The sequence below is a fragment of the Grammomys surdaster genome, unplaced genomic scaffold (genome assembly GCF_004785775.1).
Source record: "Grammomys surdaster isolate TR1022 unplaced genomic scaffold, NIH_TR_1.0 125276, whole genome shotgun sequence".
In the NCBI taxonomy this organism is placed as follows: domain Eukaryota; kingdom Metazoa; phylum Chordata; class Mammalia; order Rodentia; family Muridae; genus Grammomys; species Grammomys surdaster.
Genome location: NW_021620156.1, coordinates 664991 through 687550, shown reverse-complemented (window position 1 = coordinate 687550; position 22560 = coordinate 664991). Strand labels below are relative to the sequence as shown.

The following is a 22560-nucleotide window of genomic DNA, read 5'->3' as shown; positions in this document are numbered from 1 at the left end:
GGAAAATCTCCATCCAGCATTCAGGGGCAATTTCTGGGGATCTAAATCAGGGATATCCCAGGTATCTAACCCAGCAGATAATTGACAGAAATCGGGAGTGAGGGTGAGCCACCAGGTATATGGTGGGGCCACCTTAGAAGTGGACCATACTACCTCTCCAGTCAATGATGTAACCTGCCAAGTCAGCTTTTGGGGAATGTAGGGATTATTCCCCATCTGGTGAGGGCCTATGGTGTGGGCTCAGCTTAAGAGGACTATCAGTCCGCTCCAAAGTCCATCCATCTTGCTGAAAGTTCGGGGGTGCTTGTTTCACATGTGAAGCGTGGATCCACACGGCGATGCTGTCTACCTTTACTGCTGTGGGGTAAAGGTAGACCAAATATGGGCCCTTCCACCGTGGCTCAAGGTTGCCTGTCTGATGCCTCCTCACCAGGACAGTGTCTCCAAACTCTAATTGATGTGGTACCGGGTCTTCTTTAGGAGCGTAGGAGTTCTTTAAGGTTCTCCAGATCTCTTTTTTCACAGTCTCTAAGGCCTTTAGTCAGGCTAGGATAGGCAAAGGGGGAATATAACCATCATCAGGATGTGCTGCACTCTCAAAGGTCTCATAGATGGGAGGTGGGGAACCATATAGGATCTCAAAGGGGTTAAGTCCCAGGACTCCAGGTGTGTTTTGAACCTGGAACAGGGCAAGAGGGAGCAAAGCTGTCCAATCACTCCCGCTGGTCTCTATGGTCAATTTTGTTAAGTCTCTTTTATAGTTCTGTTCATTCTCTCTACCTGTCCTGAACTCTGGGGTCAGTATGAGCAACGTAATTTCCAATTAAACCCCAGTTGTTTGGCCAATCCTTGACTCACCTGGGTAACAAAGGCCATCCCACTGTCTGACCCAATTACCATTGGTACTCCAAACCTGGGTAGAATTTCTTCTAAGATCTTCTTACACAGTAGCAGTCTCTTTCCTTGTGGGGAATGCCTCAACCCATCCTGAGAAAGTATCTATAAATACTAAAAGATATTTGTTACCATATCTGGCAGGTTTCACTTCAGTGAAATCAACCTCCCAATAAGAACCAGGTCGGTCTCCCCGCAGCCTGGTTCCTTTTACCTCATGATGGTGGCCACCATTAGTAAAAGCACAAGCTTTGCACTCCCGTACCAGCTTGTGCACTAGTTTTTTCAACCTTGGAATCTTGTATTGGGACCAGGCCACTATTTCCATCATCTTTTCGGGCCCCATGTGGGTCCACTGATGAATCCCAGATAGGTAGTGTAGGCTTTCTTCTTCCGACAGGACTGGCTTGGTCCCTGGTTCCTCAGTGGGATCAGGGGCCTTTAATTTGAGTTTGATGGCTAAAATTATGGGTCCCTGGGCAGCCTTTTTTGCTTCAAGATCAGCCATCTGATTTCCCTTAGTAACAAAGTCTTTTTCTTTTTGATGGCAGGGACAATGAACTATAGCCACCTTCTTCAGAAGGTGGATTGCCTCTAAGAGGATCAAAATCTCTTCTTTGTTCTTAGTTTCTTTTCCTGCCGAAGTCAATAGCCCTCTCCATTGGTAGATGGCACCATGTACATGAGCAGTAGCAAACACATACCTGCTGTAGGTGTAGATATTCACCCCCTGTCTTTCTGCCATCTTTAAGGCCTGGGTCAGGGCTACCAGTTCAGCTTTTTGTGCTGAAGTTCCCTCTGGTAGGGCCGAGGCCCACACAGTCTTTTTTCCATCTACCACCGCCACTACCACCTTTTGCTTACCCTCAACCATGAAACTGCTCCCATCGGTAAACTAGGTCTTTACCCCTGGCCAGGGCTTATCAGTCAGATCCGGTCTGCTGGACGTGTCTTCGGCCAGTATTTCTTCACACTGGTGGATCACCGAGCTATCAGCCTCGGGCAGCAGGGTGGTGGGGTTCAAGACAGCCAGTGGGGCAAAGGTTATTCGCTCAGTCAAGAGGAGGTTCTGGTAGTGAGTCATTCTGGCATTTGTCATCCAGCAGTTGGGAGGCTGTCTGACAATGCTTTCCAGGGAATGGGGGGCCACTATTGATAGCTTCTGCCCCAGTGTCAGTTTATCAGCATCCCTTACTAGTAGGGCCGTAGCTGCTATAGCCCACAGACAGACAGGCCAACCGCTGGCCACAGGGTCTAGCTTCTTTGAGAGATATGCCACTGGGCGCTTCCATGGTCCCAAGGTCTGAGTCAAAACTCCTCTAGTGACCTCCTTCCTCTCGTCTACATAGAGAGTGAAAGGCTTAGTTAAGTCTGGTAAGGCTAAGGCTGGGGCCTCAAGCAAAGCCTTTTTCAAAGCATCAAAGGCCTTCTGATGTTCCCCTGTCCAGGCAAACTCTCCTTGCTCTTTAGTCAGGGGGTATAATGGTGCTGCCAAGGTGGCAAACCCTGGGATCCACATTCTGCAGAACCCAGCCATCCCAAGAAATTCTCTCACTTGACAAGGGGTAGGTGGAGTCTGAATTTGCATGACTGTCTGTTTTCTGGCCTCTGTTAGCCAGCGTTGTCCACCTTTCAAAGTGTAGCCCAGGTAAGTCACCTCAGTCCTACACAGCTGGGCCTTCTTTATAGATTCCCGATACCCCAAATTACCCAATTCCATCAGGAGGTGTTCTGTCCCTTTTTCACATTCTTGGGCACTCTCGGTGGCCAGTAAAAGGTCATCTACGTACTGTAACAGAGTTACTTGAGGATTATAAGCCCTAAAAGGGGCAAGGTCTCGGTGGAGTGCCTCATCAAATAGAGTGGGAGAGTTCTTGAATCCCTGGGGCAGTCTCATCCAGGTCAGTTGTCCTGCTTTTCTGTTCTCTGGGTCTTTCCACTCAAAGGAGAACATAGACTGACTCTGGGGATGAAGTCTCAAACAAAAGAATGCATCTTTGAGGTCTAAAGCTGAATACCAGGTTCTGTCCGGGGGCAGAGAACTGAGTAGGTTGTAGGGATTGGGCACTGTGGGGTGGATATCTAGTACCCGTTTATTAACTTCCCGGAGATCTTGAATGGGCTGATAGTCACCAGTGCCTGGTTTCTTTACAGGCAACAGAGTTGTATTCCAGGGGGATTTGCAGGGGACTAGAATCTCTTGTTGTAGTGGTCTCTCAATATGGGGACGTATTCTCATTCTGGCTTCTTTGCTCATTGGATATTGTTTGACCCTGGTTGGGGTAGTGGCTCCAGACTTGAGCTCAGTGACTATCAGGGGTATGTTCTTGGCTATCCCCATTCCCCCAGTCTCTGCCCAGGCCTCAGTGAACAGGGACCAGGGTCCTGTCTCTAATTCTGATGGGGGGTGTTTCTGAGTGCCAGATTAAAACAGTCTATATTCATCTTCTGTTCCCAGGGAGAGTGTTAACACTGGGGATTTGGTTGTGTCCCAGGTCAACTTCGGCCCCTAAGGGGTAAAGCTTATTTGTGCCTTTAATTTGGTTAGGAGATCCCTGCCCAACAAAGGGGTTGGGCATTCAGGTATCACCAGGAAGGAATGAGACACCTGTCCTTTTCCTAGGTCCACTGTTCTCGAGGTGGTCCAGGGATATGAGTTCTGTCCAGTTGCTCCAATAACTATGGTTCGCTTATCTTTCAACCTCCCCAGGGGTTTCTTGAGCACTGAGTATTCTGCTCCCATGTCAACAAGAAAGTCCATGGGGGTCCCTTCCACTCTCAGGGTTACCCTAGGCTTGGGGAGGGGGGCCAAGCCCTGACCCCCCTAATCTTCTTTATCATCCAGGGCCAGAATCTTAGGTCCCTTTCTTGCAGGACACTCTCTGGCCCAATGGCCTTTCCCCTTGCAATAGGCACATTGGTCTTTTTCTAGTGTTTGGCTGGCTCTTCCAGGTCTCCTTGGCTCCTGCCTCTGGTATTCATCCAGGTTCCCTGTCTGTCTAGCTCCTCTAGTTCCCTGGTGTCTTCCCTCATCTACAACTGCAGCCAAAATCTTAGTCAGATTATTTTCCTGTCTTCTCTGTCTGTCATCTTCTTCTTTACTTCTTTCTTTCTTCTCGCTCTCTACCTTTTCTTCCTCAGTCTCTCTCTTATGATAGACTTTCTCAGCCTTCTTAACCACATCTCTGATTGTATAGTCCTGTAATCCTTCAATACACTGCAGTTTCCTCCTAATGTCTGAAGCAGCTTGCCCAATAAAGGCCATAATAATAGAAGCCCTCTGTCCCTCTGAGGTGGGATCGAAGGGACTGTACCTGTGCTATGCCTCCATGAGGCGCTCCAAAAAAAACCGAGGGGGGCTCCGTTGGTCCCTGTATGACCCCTCTTACCTTGGCCAAATTGGTGGGGCGCCTTGCTGCCCCCTGGAGACCTTCCACCAGAGCCCGACAGTAGATGGACAGCCGCTCCCTACCTGTAGCTGTGTTATGGTCCCATTGGTGTCGGTTGAGGGGAAAGGCTTCATCAATCTCTGCTGGAGTTGGATTCTGCAAAAGTTGGCCCGCAGAATTCTGAATGTTTTTCTGGGCCTACAGAAGAATCGTCTCTTTCTCTTCAGTCGTGGAGAGAGTCTGGAGAAGCTGTTGGCAATCATCCCAGGTGGGCTGGTGTGAGTACATCAGGGACTCCACCAGTCCAGTCAGGGATGCGGGATTCTCTGAAAAAGGAGGGTGGTTAACTTTCCAGTTATATAAATCAGATGAGGGAAAAGGCCAGTATTGTAGGAACTGAACTTCATTCAGCCCGGTGGGAGCCAGGCCTACAGCTTGGAGAGGCATAGAAACAGTGGAATCTGGTCCTTCAGGACTAAAGCCTCTCCGACTCTAAGTGCCAGTCTCCAGTCCCCTTTCTCCTGCTCCCTGTGGCTCTGGACTCAGAGCTGGTGCTGGGGGAGCCTGTGGTGGTGGTTGGTGATGGGGTGTGGCAGCGGGTTTGGTCACTCAGGTGGCTCCTTGATCTCAGGATAGATCTTAGGCGGAGCCAAGGGTTTAGTTTCCGAGACCGATTTTGGTTTCAGTTTGGGGAGTTTAGGCCCTGAACTACAGAGAGCCAGGGCTCAGAAGCCTGACTTCTTCTTTATCCACAGTCTTACCCAAAGAGGGGGGCTCTGGACCAGGTTCTGTCAGACCATGATGTATGGCTGTTGATTGGGTTGTGACCCTGGTCCTTCCTGAAAAATAATAGCCTTCACTGCAGAAATAATAGTCGAGTCAAAAGTCCCCTCAGGTGGCCATCCTACATCAAAGTTTGGCCATTCTGAGGTGCAGAAGGTCTGCCACCATTCTTTCCTGATGTTAACTGATAACTCATGGCCTCTGTCTCTGACCTCTGACCAATGATCTAAAGTCAGGCTTAGGGGAGTTACCACAGACTGAGTCTGCTCCATTGTTAGAAGTAACACGAAACACAGACAGAACAGACATATAAAAAGACTAACAAAGATCCGTCTCAACCGAGAAAGCCAGCATCACTTCAGAAAACAGATGGCCAGGAGGTCTCTCACACCTCCTTCAGCAAGAGGACCACTGCATCCTCCCCAGCCTCCAGACAGGCACCCACCAGGCATCCCTGGGATCCCTCTTCACCTGGGACATCTTCGAGGTTGTGGCAGCGGAGACCCTCCTAGCATGTCTGCTGGTCACCCATTCACCTCCTGCCGAGACGGAAATGGTTTACTGCCTCTCATGAGACAGAAATAACTCCCAAACCAAACCTCAAGTGCACTTCTCAAGAATCAGAATCAGATGCCAGAACGAGAGGGACAGACACACAAGACAAAGAGCTGTGGTACCCTTACCTCCCAGTGAGGGTCTTGGAGACCAGGGTGGTCGCAAATCCGGGATGAGCCTCCAACTGAAGACCCCCGCTCAGGGGAGACCCTCATTCAAGTATCGGGATGACATGACCACTCAATAACTCTCGCAAGACAAGACACTGAAAACTGGAGCAATAGCAGAGGTTTAATTAGGATATGAACAGCTAGCTGTTGGTCAATTCATCTGCTAATGCAGGAGCTGAATTGACCCCGACAGCTGGTCTGAGAAGGGTTTTTAAAGGAAAAACCACACACCAGGGAATGAGGAGGGGATGAAGGGGTTGCTAAGGAAACATAACATAAAAATAGTGGAAAATTCCAGAGGAACTCAACCTGCGTGAGTCAGGATCATGTGAAAACACTCTGTATACTATTCTTTCTCAAGAATGTGGTCCTGCCCTGTTATTGCAGCCTTGCCCCATCATTGTGGCCACCAGCTTCTTGGTTCCACCTAACTGAGTTGCATTCTTTCTTCCTCTTTGCAGTTGGCCAGTTCCAGTAAGAATGACTGGCCTTTCCACATTCCTAGCTTGAGTCATGGCTTGCTTTACAAAAATTTTCCATGTCCTTTTAAAGAAAACCTAAAGAAGATTCTATATACCTTTTATAAAATGATCTTCATAATTTTCATTCTATAACGGTTTTAATATATTCTTGGTTCAGACTGAGAATTTCATTGAATATTTTTGCACCAATATTCATATGCAAAATTGGTCTGAAGTTCTTTCTTGGGTCTTTGTGTGGTTTGGGTATTAGAGTAACTGTGGCCTCATAGAATGAACTGTATATATTTCTAGTTCATGAAATAGTTGGAGGAGTATTTGTATTAACTCTTCTTTGAAGGTCTGATAGAATTCTTCACTAGTTCTTTAGAGATTATTGGACTGTTTTGATAGTTTTCCTGATCTTGATTTAATTTTGGTACAAGGTATCTGTGTAGAAAACACTGTTGTCATGTAGATTTTCCAGGCTTTTATAGTAAGTTTGGATGAGTTTTTTTATTTCCTCATTTTCTATTGTTATATTTCTTTTTTCATTTTTGATTTTGTTAATTTGGATACTGTCTCTGTGTCCCTTACATACTTTGGTTAAATGTCTGTGTATCTTGTTGATTTTTTTTTCAAAGGACTAGCTCTTGGTTTTGCTGATTCTTTGTACAGTTCTCTTTGTTTCTACATGCTTGATTTCAGCTGTGAGTTTGACTATTTCCTGCCATTTGCTTGTCTTGAAGGTGTTTGCTTTTTTTTATTCTAGAGCTTTCATGTGTGCTGTTAATTTGTTTATATGGGATCTTTCCAATTTCTTTTTTTGGGGGGAGGGGGTTTCAAGACAGGATTTCTCTGTGTAGCCCTGGCTGTCCTGGAACTCACTCTGTAGACCAGGCTGGCCTCAAACTCAGAAATCTCCCAAGTGCTGGGATTAAAGGCATGTGCCACCATCGCCCGGCTTTTTTTTTTTTTTTTTTGTCCAATTTTTTTATGAAGGTATTTAATCCTCTGAATTTTCCTCTTAACACTGCTTGCACTGTATTCCATAAATTTTGGGTTGTTTTGTCTTCATTTTCATTTAATTCTATATCATCCTTTATTTCTTTCCTTATTTCTTCTCTGACAAAGTTATTATTGAGAAAAGAGTTGTTTAGTTTCCATGAGTACATGGGTCTTCTGTTTTTTGTTTTTATTGAAGTCTAGTTTTTGTCCATGATGATCTGATAACATGAATGGAGTTATTTCTATCTTTTTGTATCTCTAAAGATTGTTTTATGTTTGATTGCATGGTCAGTTTTGGAGAAGGACCTATGAGGTACTGAAAAGAAGGTGTATTTTCTTGTTTTGGGGTGAAATGTTCTGTAGACATCTATTAAATCCATTTGGTTTGTAACTTTTGTTAGTTTCACTCTGTCTTATGTTTCAATGACCTGTTCAATGACCTGTTCATTGGTGGTAATATCATTCTGAAGATTCCCTCTATTACTGATTAAGGTTCAGTGTGTGTTTTGAGCTTTAGTAATGTTTCTTTTATGAATATTGGTACCTTTGTTTTTGGTACATTGATGTTCAGAATTGAGACTTTCTCTTGGTGAACTTTTCCTTTGAGTACGAAGTATCCTTCCCAATGGTGTTTGATAACTTTTGAAAGTCTATTTTATTGTATATTAGAATGGCAACTCTGGCTTCTTTCTTGGGACCATATGCTTAGAAAATGTTTTGTCTAGCTTTTCACTCTGAGAATGGAAGGGAAAAAGGAGGACTGGTGCAGTTGAGGGAAGAGATGGGAGAGAAGTATAGAGGTTGAAGAAATTGAACAGAGGAGTGTATCAATGGGGGATGGGGAACTGGAGGTAGCCACCAGAAAGTTCCAGATGCCCAGAAAAACAAGAGGCTTCCAGGACCCAACAGGAATGACAATAGCTGAAACATCCAACCAAGGGGAGAGAGAACCTGTAGAGACCATATCCAGAGGTTACGCATGGCCCCCGTTGAGGAATGAGGCTACCCACCTGTCTCAAATATATTAACTCTTATTTGCTCCTGTTTAAAGAAATGCAGGGACAAAGAGTGAAGGAGAGACTGAAGGAAAAGTCATCTAGAGACTGCCCCGCATAGGGATTGAAGCAAGGATTTTTATTGAGATTATATGAAAAATTATTACTCATAAGGAAAATATATTCAAATACATTTTCATCAGTACATCCCACCATATAATGTGACAAGATATCACATAGGACATAGTGATAACCTATTATTAACAATTTGCTAATTGAAAATATTATTTCTACAGAGACTCCTACTAACTTAGTACAAAACCCATAGTTGACAGTATCTCTTAATTTTTTTTGATGTGTTTCTTTAGGTAGATGGTAATTAATACAGGAACCCCCACAATGTCATAATTATTATAGAAAATACAGGACTACAGATTACTGAGACATATATGGTACATACATATTAAACACATGAATTGAGGCTCATTGATGTTCGTTGAAGTGTGACTGGAAAGATAATAAGTCATAGGTAGCTGATAACATCCAGGAAATAGTATACTATAAACATAACTGGACATATGCACAAATTAATTACATCAATTGTTATAATTTAACAAAGACAAATGAAAATGATAGTTGTTGGAAAAGAGAGTGTCATTTTTTCTTTCCTGTAGTGGTGCTGATAGTGACACTGGGACAGACACCACTAATAACTACTGTTCTTGTAATTGTAAGTGTTGAAGAGTTCTTCATTCTACCAATATACTTCTCTGCTGTGTATTTCTAAACACGTTCTTTTCTTTTTTTATCTTGTTAAACTTTTTATTTTCATGAAGCAATTTTTTATTGGATATTTTATTTACATTTCAGATGTTATCCCCTTTCCCCATTTTCTCCTCCTCCCAGCAGCTCCCTATCCCATCCCCCATCCCACATCCCCTGGTTCTATGAGGATGTGCCCCCACCCACCCACTCACTACAGCCACCCTGCCCTCAAATTTCCCCACACTGGGACATCCAGCCTTCATGAGACCAAAGACTTCCTCTCCCACTTATACTGGACAATCCTCCAGTACATATACAGATGGAGCCATGGGTCCCTACCTATGTGCTCCTAAGCAGCTGATGGTTTAGACCCTTTGGTTGGTTGGTATTGTTGCTCTCCCCATAGGGCTACAAACCCCTTCAGCTCCTTCAGTCTTCTCTCTAACTTCTCCATTGGGAATCTTATGATGAGTTCAGTGGTTACCTGTGAGCATCTGACACTGTAAATGTCAGGCTCTGGCATACCTCTAAGGAGACAGCTATATAAGACTCCTGTCATCATGAACTTCCTGGCATCCACATCAGCATCTGCCTTTGGTGACTGCACTTGGGATGCATACCCATGCAGAGCAGTCTCTGGATGGCCCTTCTTTAAGTTTCTGCCCAACACAAGAGAAGGTAGGGAAGAGTATCGAATATTTGAGCACAGTGGAAATGTTTCTGAACAGAACAACAATGGCTTATGCTCTAAGAGCAAGAATTGACAAATACAACCTAATAAAATTACAAAGTTTCTATAAAGCAAAGGACACTGTCAATAGGACAAAATGGCAACCAACAGTTTGGGAAAAGATCTTTACCAATTCTACATCCAACAGAGAGCTAATATCCAATATATACAAAGAGTTCAAGAAATTAGACTCCAGACAACCAAGTAACCCTATTAAAAATGGAGTACAGAGCAAAATAAAAAATTCTCAACTGAGGAAGCTTGAATGGCTGAGAAGCACCTATAGAAATGTTCAACATCTTTAGTCATCATGGAAATGCAAATCAAAACAATCCTGAGATTCCACCTCTCATCAGTCAGAATGGCTAAGATAAAAAACTCAGGTGATAGGAGATACTGGTAAGGATGTGGAGAAAGAACACTCCTCCATTGTTGGCAGGACGGTCTGGAAATCAGTCTGGCTGTTCCTTAGAAAATTGGACATTGAATTACCTGAGGACCCAGCTCTACCCCTCCTGGACATATACCCAGAAAATACCCCACCATGTAACAAGGATATATGCTCCACTACGTTCATAGCAGCCTTATTTATAATAGCCAGAAGCTGGAAAAAACCCAGATGTCCTTCAACAGAGGAATGGATACAGAAAATGTGGTACATTTACACAGTGGAGTACTACTCAGCTATTAAAAACAATGAATTCAAGAAATTCTTATGCAAATGATGGAACTAGAAAATATCATCCTGAGTGAGGTAACCAGTTCATTAAAGAACATACGTGGTATGCACTCACTGATAAGTGTATATTAGCCCAAAAGCTCACAAGATACAACTCACAAGATACCCAAGATACAACTCACAGACCACATGAAACTCAAGAAGAAGGAAGACCTATGGATGCTTAGGTCCTTCTCAGGAGTAACAAAATACGCATAGGAGTGAATATGGAGACAAAATGTGGAACACATTCTTTTCTAAGAGTTAGTTCATTGGCAGGAAAACTCTATCAGGCCAACAATCTTTGACAAAATACAAAACAAATTTTAAGAATTATGCTTCATCTTTGTTCTTTGGCTTATGTTAATAGAGATAACTTTCCTGTAACAAGCTGGAACTATACATAAAGCTTTCTATTTGCAAGTTACTCTAGCGAATTGTGAAACCTCTGGGAGATTTGAGTGCCCAGGGCTGAAAGTATGAAAGAATTCATTGTTTTTCAGACCCTCCATCACTCATTTTCTATTAGCTTCAACTTTTCAACATCAGGGTGCTTAATGTGTAGAAGCTGTATCCTACAAACTTTTAGATTTTAAATTTATTCACTAACTGCTGAATTATGAATACTCAGTATTTTCTTCATAAGCAAACTTGTTTCTCCAAAAGAAAAATTTTCTCAAGTATTTATTCCATGTTTAGATTAAGAAAGAAACAATGGGCCATGTGTCATTTAGTGAATACTGATAATGTGTGTGTGTGTGTGTGTGTGTGTCTGTGTGCCTGTGTGTATGTAAATTTATTTTATTTTTTTATTAAATTTAAATCCTGTTTACTTACCCCTCCCATTCACCCCCTCCCACAATCCTTTCTCCCATACCCCTATGTTTCTCCTCTAAGTGGGTGGGGGTCCCCTGCTGGGCATACCCTGGCAATATATGTACATTTTGTAGGAATAAAAATGTATTTAGACTTTTTGTAACTTTTGGGGTGGTATTTGTAACGTTTCCTAGCATGTTTAAGTACCTACAATTCTAGTTAACTTGCAACATGTTGTACAAAGAGGGCATTAGTTTCCAGTAGATTATGATGTCACGTCTTCCTCTTACTAATACTTCATTAGCTATTTCTGAATTCCTCCCTGACTCTTCTTTGATCCATATTAGTGCTCTAAAATAAAACAGCTGTGTGATCTGATGAACCCAAACAAGGTTAGGGTCCAATTAGCCACACTAACTTGCTTACAAGACTCTCACGTATCCAAATCTGATATTCACAGATCTTTCTCCCTGTAGAATCTTTAAGTGATACTGGAATATCAAGAGACCCTCCAAAGACTTTGTTTCTTTTGAGACACACACACACACACACACACACACACACACACACACACACAAATACCCAGAGAGAATTCAGCTTTGGTAATTAAAAGCTATAAGAAAGCTCAGAAAAGTTACTCGCTTCCAAAGCAAGTGCTTTCATTGTCAGTTTAAGTGAGATGAAGTTTACTATTCTGAGGGAGCTGACATGATAGAGATATGAAACTTTATCTTTGAGTTTCTCTCCCTTTCTCTCCTATAGTGCTGACAGCCATGGCATGATTTGGACACTGAGCTGCAGATTCTGCTGAAGAAAAGAGTGAGGTGTGCAATTTGTACTGAATTTGGTAAGCAGAGAAATAAGAGAGGTCTAAAAAGTGTGAAAATATTGAAAAGGTTTTCTGGTGTAGAAAAATTTGCAGAAAAGTGTCAGCTAAGGAAAAAGAAAATTTTCAGGATTATAAGCAGATTTGCTAAAGTGGAGAATGTTCCTGACCTGGTGCTAATCCATGAAGTTCCTAATAGTGTGTGATAAATACTTGTCTGATGTCAACTGTTGGTGAAACATCCCAGTGATATATTGAATCTGACTTCAAAGTTGTTTAGAAATGATCGTAATTATTTTAGTCATGTTTCCATATTTAACATGAATCTTGCATGAATTTTTAACTATAGCTGTCATAGATTCTGGAAGAAAAGCTTCTAGTGTTAGGTAAAAATTAAAATGAAATTATAATAATTAAATTCTAGGACAAAAATCTAGAACCTAAATCAGCTTCTATAGTAGAAACCTGTTTGTATGCACACTAACATGTATGAATGGGAAAGGATCTAGGAATCTGTGCTGTTCTAAATTCAGAGGCTGTTTTCCTGTTTGAAGTTTGAAGAGGACATTGTCATGGGCAGTTTTGTACAATGTTCATCTAATTTCCATCTAGAATGAGTATGATGTTCATTATGTCATTGCTCCTTGTTAACAGAGATTCGGCTGTCACTATATCATTAAGATTAGGTTTTAAAGCTTTCATGGTTGGTGTTGTTTGTACCTATAGTTTTGGTTATGGCAGGCAAATGTTGATCATTACACTCTGTTCACAGGACATATCTTTACTTTGTTTAAATTTATACAATTAATATATTTTTCATGTTTCCAGATTCTGTTTATACATGTCTTATAGTTAAATGACCTTTACAGACTTTATTAGTAAAAAGTTTGACTAAACCTGTGGATTCATAAATAGAACCCTTTAATTTGAAATTGCTAATATAATAATATGTGCTGTTTGTGTGTCTGTATTTATGGGTAGTTTTTCTGTAAGTTTAGATATATTCTCCATTGACTGTGATGATTTATTCAGAGGACAAACTCAGTTGATCTTCTTTAGACAAAATTCATTTGTTTCATTTTTGGGACATGATCTCCCAATTGCCTGTTTCTCTAATTACACTATATGGGCTGTTCAAGTGATTTTTTGTGTCTGACTCTCCATTTAGTGTTGTGACAAAAGTGAATGACAAGAGCATGTCTATTGTCATTCCTATTTTGTTCATGTTTGCACAGTCTTATTGGCAATGCTGTATGGTATACCTTCTAATATTCCTAGGAGCAACAGCCTCAAAGCAAATTATCGTTTTCTCTGGATTTTACAATCATACCTCTTTCTTTTCTCCATGGTTTGTGAGCCTTTTGTGCAAGCATTGATGTGTAGCTATCTTAGTAAGGACTTGGCTCCAAAATCTGCATTACAATTTGATGTGGTTTTCTGTACCAACTGGTCAATGCTGATAACATGGTACAGGTAGCACCATATAGATTGCATTTACATATAAGGAAATATGGACACACATATATGCCTATATATATCTGAATGTATGACTATATGTATTTGTATATAAATATATATTAAATATATGTGTGTATATATTTATTTATATAAAATCAATTATTGAAAAAGAGGGTCGTGATATAACTTTGAGCAAGGAAGAGTAAATGAGAGGCTATGGAGAAAGAATGGAGAAGGGGAAAATTATATAATTATTTTATAATTAAACTAAATTTAAAAGTAAGTTTGAAAGATCACATGATAACACACTAATTGTTTATTTTATGTGAGTTCTAGAGATTGAATATACATTTTTTAACTGTGATGCAACAGTTTAGCAATTAAGCTTCCTGTTCATCTCATTAATAATCTATGCTACAGTGTTAATTCACAGATTAGTTTTCTTGTTTCATACCTGATTATTAGTTGTGAAAAGGTTCAAAAAATCAATATTGTTTTGTGGCTGCTTGGCAGGAATCTGAAATTGGCCAAGGACAAGGAAATGGGCTGCTTAGCAGGAATCTGACATTAGGCTAGAACAAAGAAGTAATTTCAGGCAGGAATCTAAATTTTAGATTAGAAGAAGGAAGTAGGCATGAAAATGACTTTGGGCTAGGACAGGGAAGTAGGTCAGGATATTTAAGTCATCCTGATAAGCCCTTACAAAACAGCTCATGGGAGTGATCGCAGGACTTTGTTTAATGCCTTGCTTGTTCTTTGACTATTTGTATTTATTGTCTCGATTGTTCCTTGACTATTTGCATCTATTGTATTGCTAGTTCCTCAACCTAGAACTAACATTAATACTTGCATGTAATTAAAATGGTATAAAAGCAAAAAATAGGAGGAGGGATGGGATACTGGGTTTCTGGGGTGGGAGGAATGGTGAAAGGGGATAATATCTGAATTTTAAATAAATAATGTATCCATTGTAAAAAGAAAAATGTCAATATTATCCTAATCTTCATTTTAGAGACATCATCCTGATTTTATAATGAAATCATAAAAGTATTTTGATGTAAAAATATTGGATGTATCTTAACCTATCAAATTCAAATGAAGTATAGATATGTTCTTTTGATTGACACTGTATAAGAAATCTTCATTTTTATATGATGTACACCATTTTAGGATAGTATAGAAAGATACTGAATATCAGGTCAGCATTTCAAAATGTAGCTGACATAATTATTCAGCAGAAAATTATGTGATTTTCTGTGCAACTAGCCAGTGTATGTTCTCATTTCTCAAGTCACCAAACTGCACCGAACTACCTTTTATAATCATTAATTAATTCATTTGTTCACAGTACATTCTAGTCACTGCCTTCCTCCTCCAGGTATCCTCTCACCCAGAACCAACCTCCTCCCTCCGTCCTCTTCTCCTCTGAAAGGATGAAGCCCCATAAGTATCCTCCTACATCAAGATTCTGTCACACCAAGTTTCTGCATAGCAAGCACCTCCTCTCCCACTAAGGCCAGGCAAGGCAGCACAGTCAGGAGAAAAATATCCACAGGCAGCCAACAGATGTAGGGACAGATCCCACTCTACTTCCTGGGGAACACACATGAAGACCAAGCTACACATTTTGCTACAAATGTGCTAGGGCTATAGATCAATCTTGTGTTCATTATTTGGTTGGTGCTTCATTCTCAGAAAACCTTAGGGTCCTATGGAATTCTTTTGCCCTCTGCATCCCTCAGTCCTCCCCCTCACTCTCCAATAAGATCCCTGAGTTTTGTGCCATGTTGGATTCTGTGTTGTGTACTGTTTCAGTCAGCTGCTGGCGGGGGGGGGGGATGTCTTAGAGGACAGCTATTCTCAGCTCCGGACTACAATTAATAGTGCCAGGAATTGTTTCTTGCCCATTGGTTGAGTCACAAATTTGGTCACTGCCTTGATCTTTGTCCCTGTATTTCTTGTACATAGGAACATTTTTGTGTTGAAAATTTTGTGGGTGGGTTGGTATACTTATCACTCTATTGGGGGTTCTTCCTGACTATGGGAATTTATCACTTCCAGTTCCATGTATCCACTGCTAGGGGTCTCATGTAATATCACTTCCATAAAGTCTCTGGAGCCTCCCTTATTCCATGTATCTGGCAAAATGTTGAGATGTCCCCCACACCTCTAACATGTCAGCTGGCAACATCCATTAATTTTTCTCAGTGCTCTGGCCAGCTCTCCTGCCACTCCCCACACCTGATCCTGAAACTTCCTATCCTCTTCTCATCCATTTCCCTCCCTCCTTCTGCCACCCATGACTGTTTTGGTCCATCTTATAAGTGAGATTAAAACATCTTAGCTTGGCCATTCGTTCTTGTTTATCTTTTTTTTTTCTCATGGAGTGTAACTTGTTAATCCTGTACTTTATGGCTTATATTTACTCATAAGTCAGTACATATGATGCATGTATGTATTTATTTTATTTTATGTAGTGGGTCATCTTTTGGTTATATGCCCAAAAGTGGTATAGCTTGGCCTCAAAGTAGAACTATTTTCAATTTTCGGAGAAACCACCAGATTGATTTCCAAAGTGGTTTACAAGTTTTCATTCCCACCAGCAATGGAAGATTGTTCTCCATGTTGATACTCTTAGCCAGTATGTGATGTTACTTGATTTTTTCCTTTCATTTATTAATTATCACAGCTTTTTTAATGGCTTTAAGATGGAACTTCAGAATTTTCTTTGCATTTCTTTGCTGAATAAGGACATTTAAAATTTCTTTAAAATGCTTCTAGGCCATTCAAGATTCTTCTGTTGACAATTCTCTGTTTAGCACTGTAGACTATTTTTTAACTGGCTTATTTAGTTTGCTGTCTAACTTTCTGAGTATATTGTATATTTTGCATATTTGTGCTGAGTCCAAATGTAGGATTGGTGAAGAAATTTTATCAATCTCTATGCTTCCATTTTGTATTACTGACAGTGTCCTTTACTTCACAGAAGATTTTCAGTTCCAAAAAGTCAGTTAACAATTGTTTATTTTGGAGCCTGAGTCTTTGGTGTTCTGCTCAAGAAGTTGTCTCCTGTACCAATTTGTTCAACGTTATTTCCTACTTTCTCTTCTACTATATTTACTATATCTGGTTTAATGTTCAGGTCTGTGGACTTGAGTTTTGTTCAATATGATAAATATGGATCTATTTATATTCTTTTACAAACATATAACCAATAAGTCAGTCTCTGAGTTTGATTATTTCTGCCATCTACTCTTCTTACTTGTGATTACTTCTTTTTATTCTAAAGCTTTTCAAGTGTGTTCTGTTAGCTTCTTGTACATTTGTAGACACTTCGTTTTTTAGGTTAGTGATTTTTTTTTTTACTATAATTTTGTTGAAGATATTTTCCGGTATTTGAGTTGGGAGTCTTCTGCTTCTATTCCTATTGTTCTTTGTTAGGTCTTTTCATAGTGTCCTAAATTTCCTAAACATTTTATGTTAGCAACATTTTAGCTTTCACATTTTCTTTGACTGATGTATGAATTTCTTCCATTGTATTTACTATTCCTGAGATTCTCTATTCCATCTCTTGTTTTCTGTTAGTGATACTTGTGTCTGTCATTCTTCTTCCTTTTTCTAGATTTTCCATCTCATTGAACTGGTTCAGTTTGTGTTTTCTTTAATCTTATATTTCCAGCTTTATGTATTGAACAGCTTTCTTTAGATCTTTTACCTATTTGATTATATGTTTCCTATACTTTTTATATTTGTTTATTTCCTTTTTGAAGACTTTCACCTGTTTCATTGTATTTTCCTGTTTTTCTTGAAGGGATTTACTTATTTCTTCTTTAAAAGCCTGTATTGTCTTCATAAGATGAGACTTAATGTCCATGTGTCACTCTTCAAGTGTGTTAGCATATCTAGAATTTTCTGAAGTAGGACAATGATTTTTAATTTTGATTATGTTTAGGCATATGGCTGTCTCAGATGTTGGCTGGCCTGGTAGCCCCTGGTTGTAGCAGTCCTCCTGAACTAGAAGTAGTGCTGATAGTTTCTAATGGCAAGAGGCCTCTGGTTGTCCTGGCTTGCAACAGATCTTCAGGGAGTCAAGCAGAGTTGTGGCACAGAAAGTTGAGAAGTAGAGTGATGCTGGATTGCTGGTAGAGATGTGTTTCAGGTGATGGAGGCAGAGTGGACAGTGCAAACTTCATGACTTTTGGGATTTCACGGGGGCCAGGAAGATGGGAATTGGGGCCTTGGTATTTCATCTAGTTGTCCTGGGTTGTTTTTGGTCCCCAAAGAGCCATGCCCTCAGGGAGTAGAGTATAGATCCTGGATTTCCCAAACTACCTTTTGTATTTAAGTAAACATCTACATGTGTTCTCTTAGACTTTTCAGATGGTATGGAATAACATTACCAATAGAGTGATTATTGTTACATTTCTTTGAAGGTTTCAAATATATTTAGGGAGACTTTTAACAAAATAACCTGCTAACAAGTACTCTACATTGAGAATTCTTGGTTTAAGTTAATTTGGTAAATATAACCACACTTTGTGTTCCTTTAAAATTATCCTGTGGCTTTTAAAATATTTAGGAATTATAATGGCAGAATGACATAGGGACTAAGGATAAAAATTAATTCATAGGTATTCTCTTCACTAATTATTTCATCTTTCTCTTTATTTACTCTGGGTTATTATTGTTATTAAATATTGCTTGAATTCTACTTTCAAATTAATGATTTTAAGGTGTTTCCAATTTCATAGCAGTTCTTAGGTTGAAATATCTATCAGTAATTATGATTACTAGTTTTGTCTTCACAGATTTGCCATGGAAGATGCAACTTTGGGTACAATTTTTGGAGTGTTTCCAGCTGCCTCAGCAAGAGAAGTATTCCAGGTGGGTTGAACTTATGGAGCTCCCATGAATGCTTTGTTTGTAAGTCTTTTCTGTAAGATACTTTACATTCTGTCAATTGTTCTTTGCAAGACTTAATTATTTGAAGGAACACACAAAGTTACACCCAAGTATAACAAAAATTCAGTAGCATCATAATGAATTCATATTATGCCAATCAGTAACATTTGTAAGTCTTGTTTTTTGTTTTTTATTCATTACATGATCTCATTCTGTGCCTCCATGCTGTTCATTTTAAAAAGACTAACATCTTATGCATCACTTTTAAGCAACCCATCCAACAATTTGCATTCTGATTCTGTGATAGGAAATTAAAAATATTTCACTGTAATGAAAACTGAAACTCATGTTTTTCTACAGCACTCCCATCAATAAATAAAAGATTGCCTGTGGGTGGGAATTACAAAAATCCATATGTGGTAGTAGTATGATGTTAGAAACATCTATGCTAGATCTGAATAATTTTTAGAGTGAGATACTACCTGAACTACTCCACCTCACAATATATAAAAAAGATATCGACAACTGTATTTATTAACACTGCTTTTCATTAAATCAATATTTTTTCCTCAGGTGTTTGAGTTTGTGTGTGATTATGAGGAAAGAGGTTCATATTCTATTTCAACCTTTAGAAGATTTAATCAATGTGGACCTATGCTTTATATAAATTAACTTAAAATATAAGAACTCCTATTTTCCTGGGAATTTTTTGATGCATTTTACTTTTTTTAATGGTTTGCTCTTCCATTTATATTTTTACAGAGAATCTCACTGTGTATCATCTGAGTCAGTGCACTTACAATGGACAAGTGGGGAAATATCTTATTAGCAATGACTGCTTGTTTATACTTTGTAAACTTTGTCGTTGAAGAAATCATCTCAAAAGTGAGATTTTTGACAGATGTGTTCATATCTATTCTTGATAAATATTTTAATTCATGGGAAAGTTACCAACAGTTCCTGAGATACCTACATTATCCTGATCCTTAATAAGAGCTGATATCACCAACGTTTTTCCATTACAGCTATGCTACTGTATAATGATATCGAACAGTGAATCTAATAAGAACACTACACATTCTTTCCTTGTTTACTCATCATTTTGTGTTTTGTTTCTTATATACAATGTTCTGTACATAGAATAATCTATTTTCATTGTATTGTCATGTGGTAAGAGTTCACCACACAAGGAAATATTGCTCTGACTCCCTCCCACAGCCTGTATCAAGCACACATATGGCAGCATGTGTGAGTTTATGTGAAATTTGATAAAAGCTCTTTCTCACTGTACATGTTCTAATTTTTAAAATTGATTTGTGCTTAGTATTCTATCCTTCATTACAAAGATTTTCCTAAGATGATATATTCACTGAGCTATATAGCACATGTGATTTTATAGCTTCAGTGTCACATCAGGGCCATAAGAATTTTTTCATGTTCAAAATGTTGACTAAAGTCTATTTTCTTCCAATATGACTGGATTGCAGAAGTGAGTATTCATTCCATCCAAACTCATTAGCAATTGCTTCTCACTGAATGGAGTACCATATTTATTAATGCTCAAATTTCTCCAGAATGTAGTGGGCATTCTGTTCAGAAACATGTGCATTCAGACTTCAAAAATTTCATGGAAAATTATTAATGATGATAAAATAGTTGCTTTGAAACAGAATGTTGCTATGATGTATGCCATGATTCTGAACATGCTCCTGTAATGCTTGAACACATATGGCTCAACCGAGCTAACTTCAGTCCATGTTTTGGCTCAGAGTCATGACTGTTGCCATTATTCAAAAAAAATGCTGAATGACAGAATGTACTTTAGGGACATGGCAGTAGGAATAGTGCTCTCACTTGAGATTCTACTTGGTATTCTGGGAAACTTCTCCCTTCTTTTCTACTATCCAATTCTTTACTACAGAGAACACACATTAAAGATCATAGATATGATTCTTATACATGTGTTCACATCTAACTCCTTGATCCTTCTCTCTGAAGGACCACCTAAGGTAATGAGAACTTTTGGGTTAAGGCAGTTATTCAATGATGTTGGGTGCAAACTCATTTTTTATGTTCAAAGAATTGCCAGGTGTATGTCCATCTGCACTACCTGTCTCTTGAGTGTCTTTCAGGCAGTCACCATCAGCCCCAGGAACTCCTGCTGGAAAGAATTTAAAGTCAAACCTAGAAAGTGTGTGGGCCTGTCCATTTCCTTCTGCTGGATCATGTTCTTGTTACTAAATATGCTCTTCCCTTTATATACATCTACCAGGAGTAATAGAGAAAATAAGACACAAAAGAGGGATTATGAATTCTGCCACTCTCAAGGCCGTGACATAATAATAGATTTATTGTATGCAGCATTTTGTGTGTTTCCAGAAGTCTTATTTTCTCTACTCATTGTAGTTTCCAGCACCTTCATGATTATCATACTTTACAGACACAAGAAAAGGGTTCAACACCTCCTTCACAGTCATGCTTCTCGTAGAATCTCTGCTGAAAATAGAGCCACTCAGTCCATTCTGGCAGTGGCTTTTACCTTTTTAGTGTTGTATACATTTTCTTCCATTTTATATGGCTATGTTGCTCTTTCACGTGATCCCAATTGGTGGGCAACGAATATCACAGCTATCATAGCTTTATGTTTTCCTACTTTAAGCCCATTTTTGATGAGTCACGATTTTACTCTTTCTAGATTTCGCTTTACCTGGATCAAAAGAATATAAACATGCCATAATCTTGTTAAAAAAAAAAAAACTGAACGTTGTGGCTTTGTAATGATGAAGATCTAATCTTTGGTCACTTTTGTCATTCAAATTTCTGTGTAACAGTGAAATATATTAATAAATCACATCCATTTAATTATTATTTTATCATATTCTCCCTTATAGTTTATGGTCTCGATAACCACACGTTTTTAGCTCAATAAACTGTGCTATGTATAGACTACATTTCATTGACTGAGCCTTTGATCTTATTATAATGTGGTTGGTTTCTTTTGCTATATTATTCCCACACTTGCTCATGTTGGCACATTGTCAAGGAGCTCTTTGTTGTTTTTGTACAAAATGGTCATGACTGGGTTTTCTCTACCTCCTGTAGAGGACATAACAAATACCAACACTATGAATGCCAGCAAATATGAATAAATGTAACTGCTTGATTTCTTATTGATTCATGAGTCCAGTATTTTGAAGTTCTATATATGTCTGCACAATGATTATGTGAAAGCATACATAAGACCCATGCATGCTAAAATATCCCATTATTGAGAGAAGAGGAAGTTAGGCTTAAATTTCCCACAATGTTTGAAATCTTAGTAGTATTGCATAGGTGGTGGTAAAGAGAGAGGTTCAATTTACTGAAGTGGAAGTTTCTGGTTTCCTAGGAGACTCAGTGTGCTTTGTTATTCTTTTTTTTTTTTCTTCTGGAAACTGTCTTACGAGAAGATGTTGTTGCTGAAGCAGTCAAGTGGGATGAAGTTTTTGTGAGAATAGACACATGCTCTATTCATGGAACAAGCCTTTAAAAAGTGCATGTGTTGTTTTCCTAGAGCAGATGCGTGGCAGAACACATGATGTTTGGAAGAGTATAAATACAACCCAATAGACTGTGGATGACACTGTGTGGTATAGGTATGCCTTGCCATTCTTTACTGATCATCAGTGTACCTTGCTGACTCTGATCTTTGCTGATGATGCTGTGTGCTATTGGATCGCATCTCCACTTTTTACTGGTTATCATTTGGCATGACTTCATAGAAATGCACCAAAGAACTTCTGGTGGTGTTTTGGCAGCTGTTTGTCACTTCCGCAGACATGGGTTGATTTGCAGATCCTTGTGTTATATTTTGTATAGATCTGTCATTGCTGATTCGTGCATGGTGTTTGCAAGGGTGTTCAAGCTACTGCTGATGATTCATATGAACTGAACTGGCGATATCCTGGCAATGCAGAATAGATTCACTTCAAAGAATTATTTCTAAATGGGCCTACATCATCCTTCGCCATATTATATTTTCTTTTCCACTACCTCTGCTGGGTGGTGGGCTTCAAGGGAGGTTAAAGATTTTAAGTACACTTATTTAAAAAGG

At 39.5% G+C, this 22560-nt stretch overlaps 2 pseudogenes; one reads left to right on the top strand and one right to left on the bottom strand.

Annotated features, from left to right (window-relative positions):
* Positions 1–205: 205 nt before the first annotated feature.
* Positions 206–5338, bottom strand: LOC114637329 (annotated as a pseudogene).
* Positions 5339–20195: 14857 nt separating this feature from the next.
* LOC114637321 lies at positions 20196–21193 on the top strand (annotated as a pseudogene).
* Positions 21194–22560: the final 1367 nt, after the last annotated feature.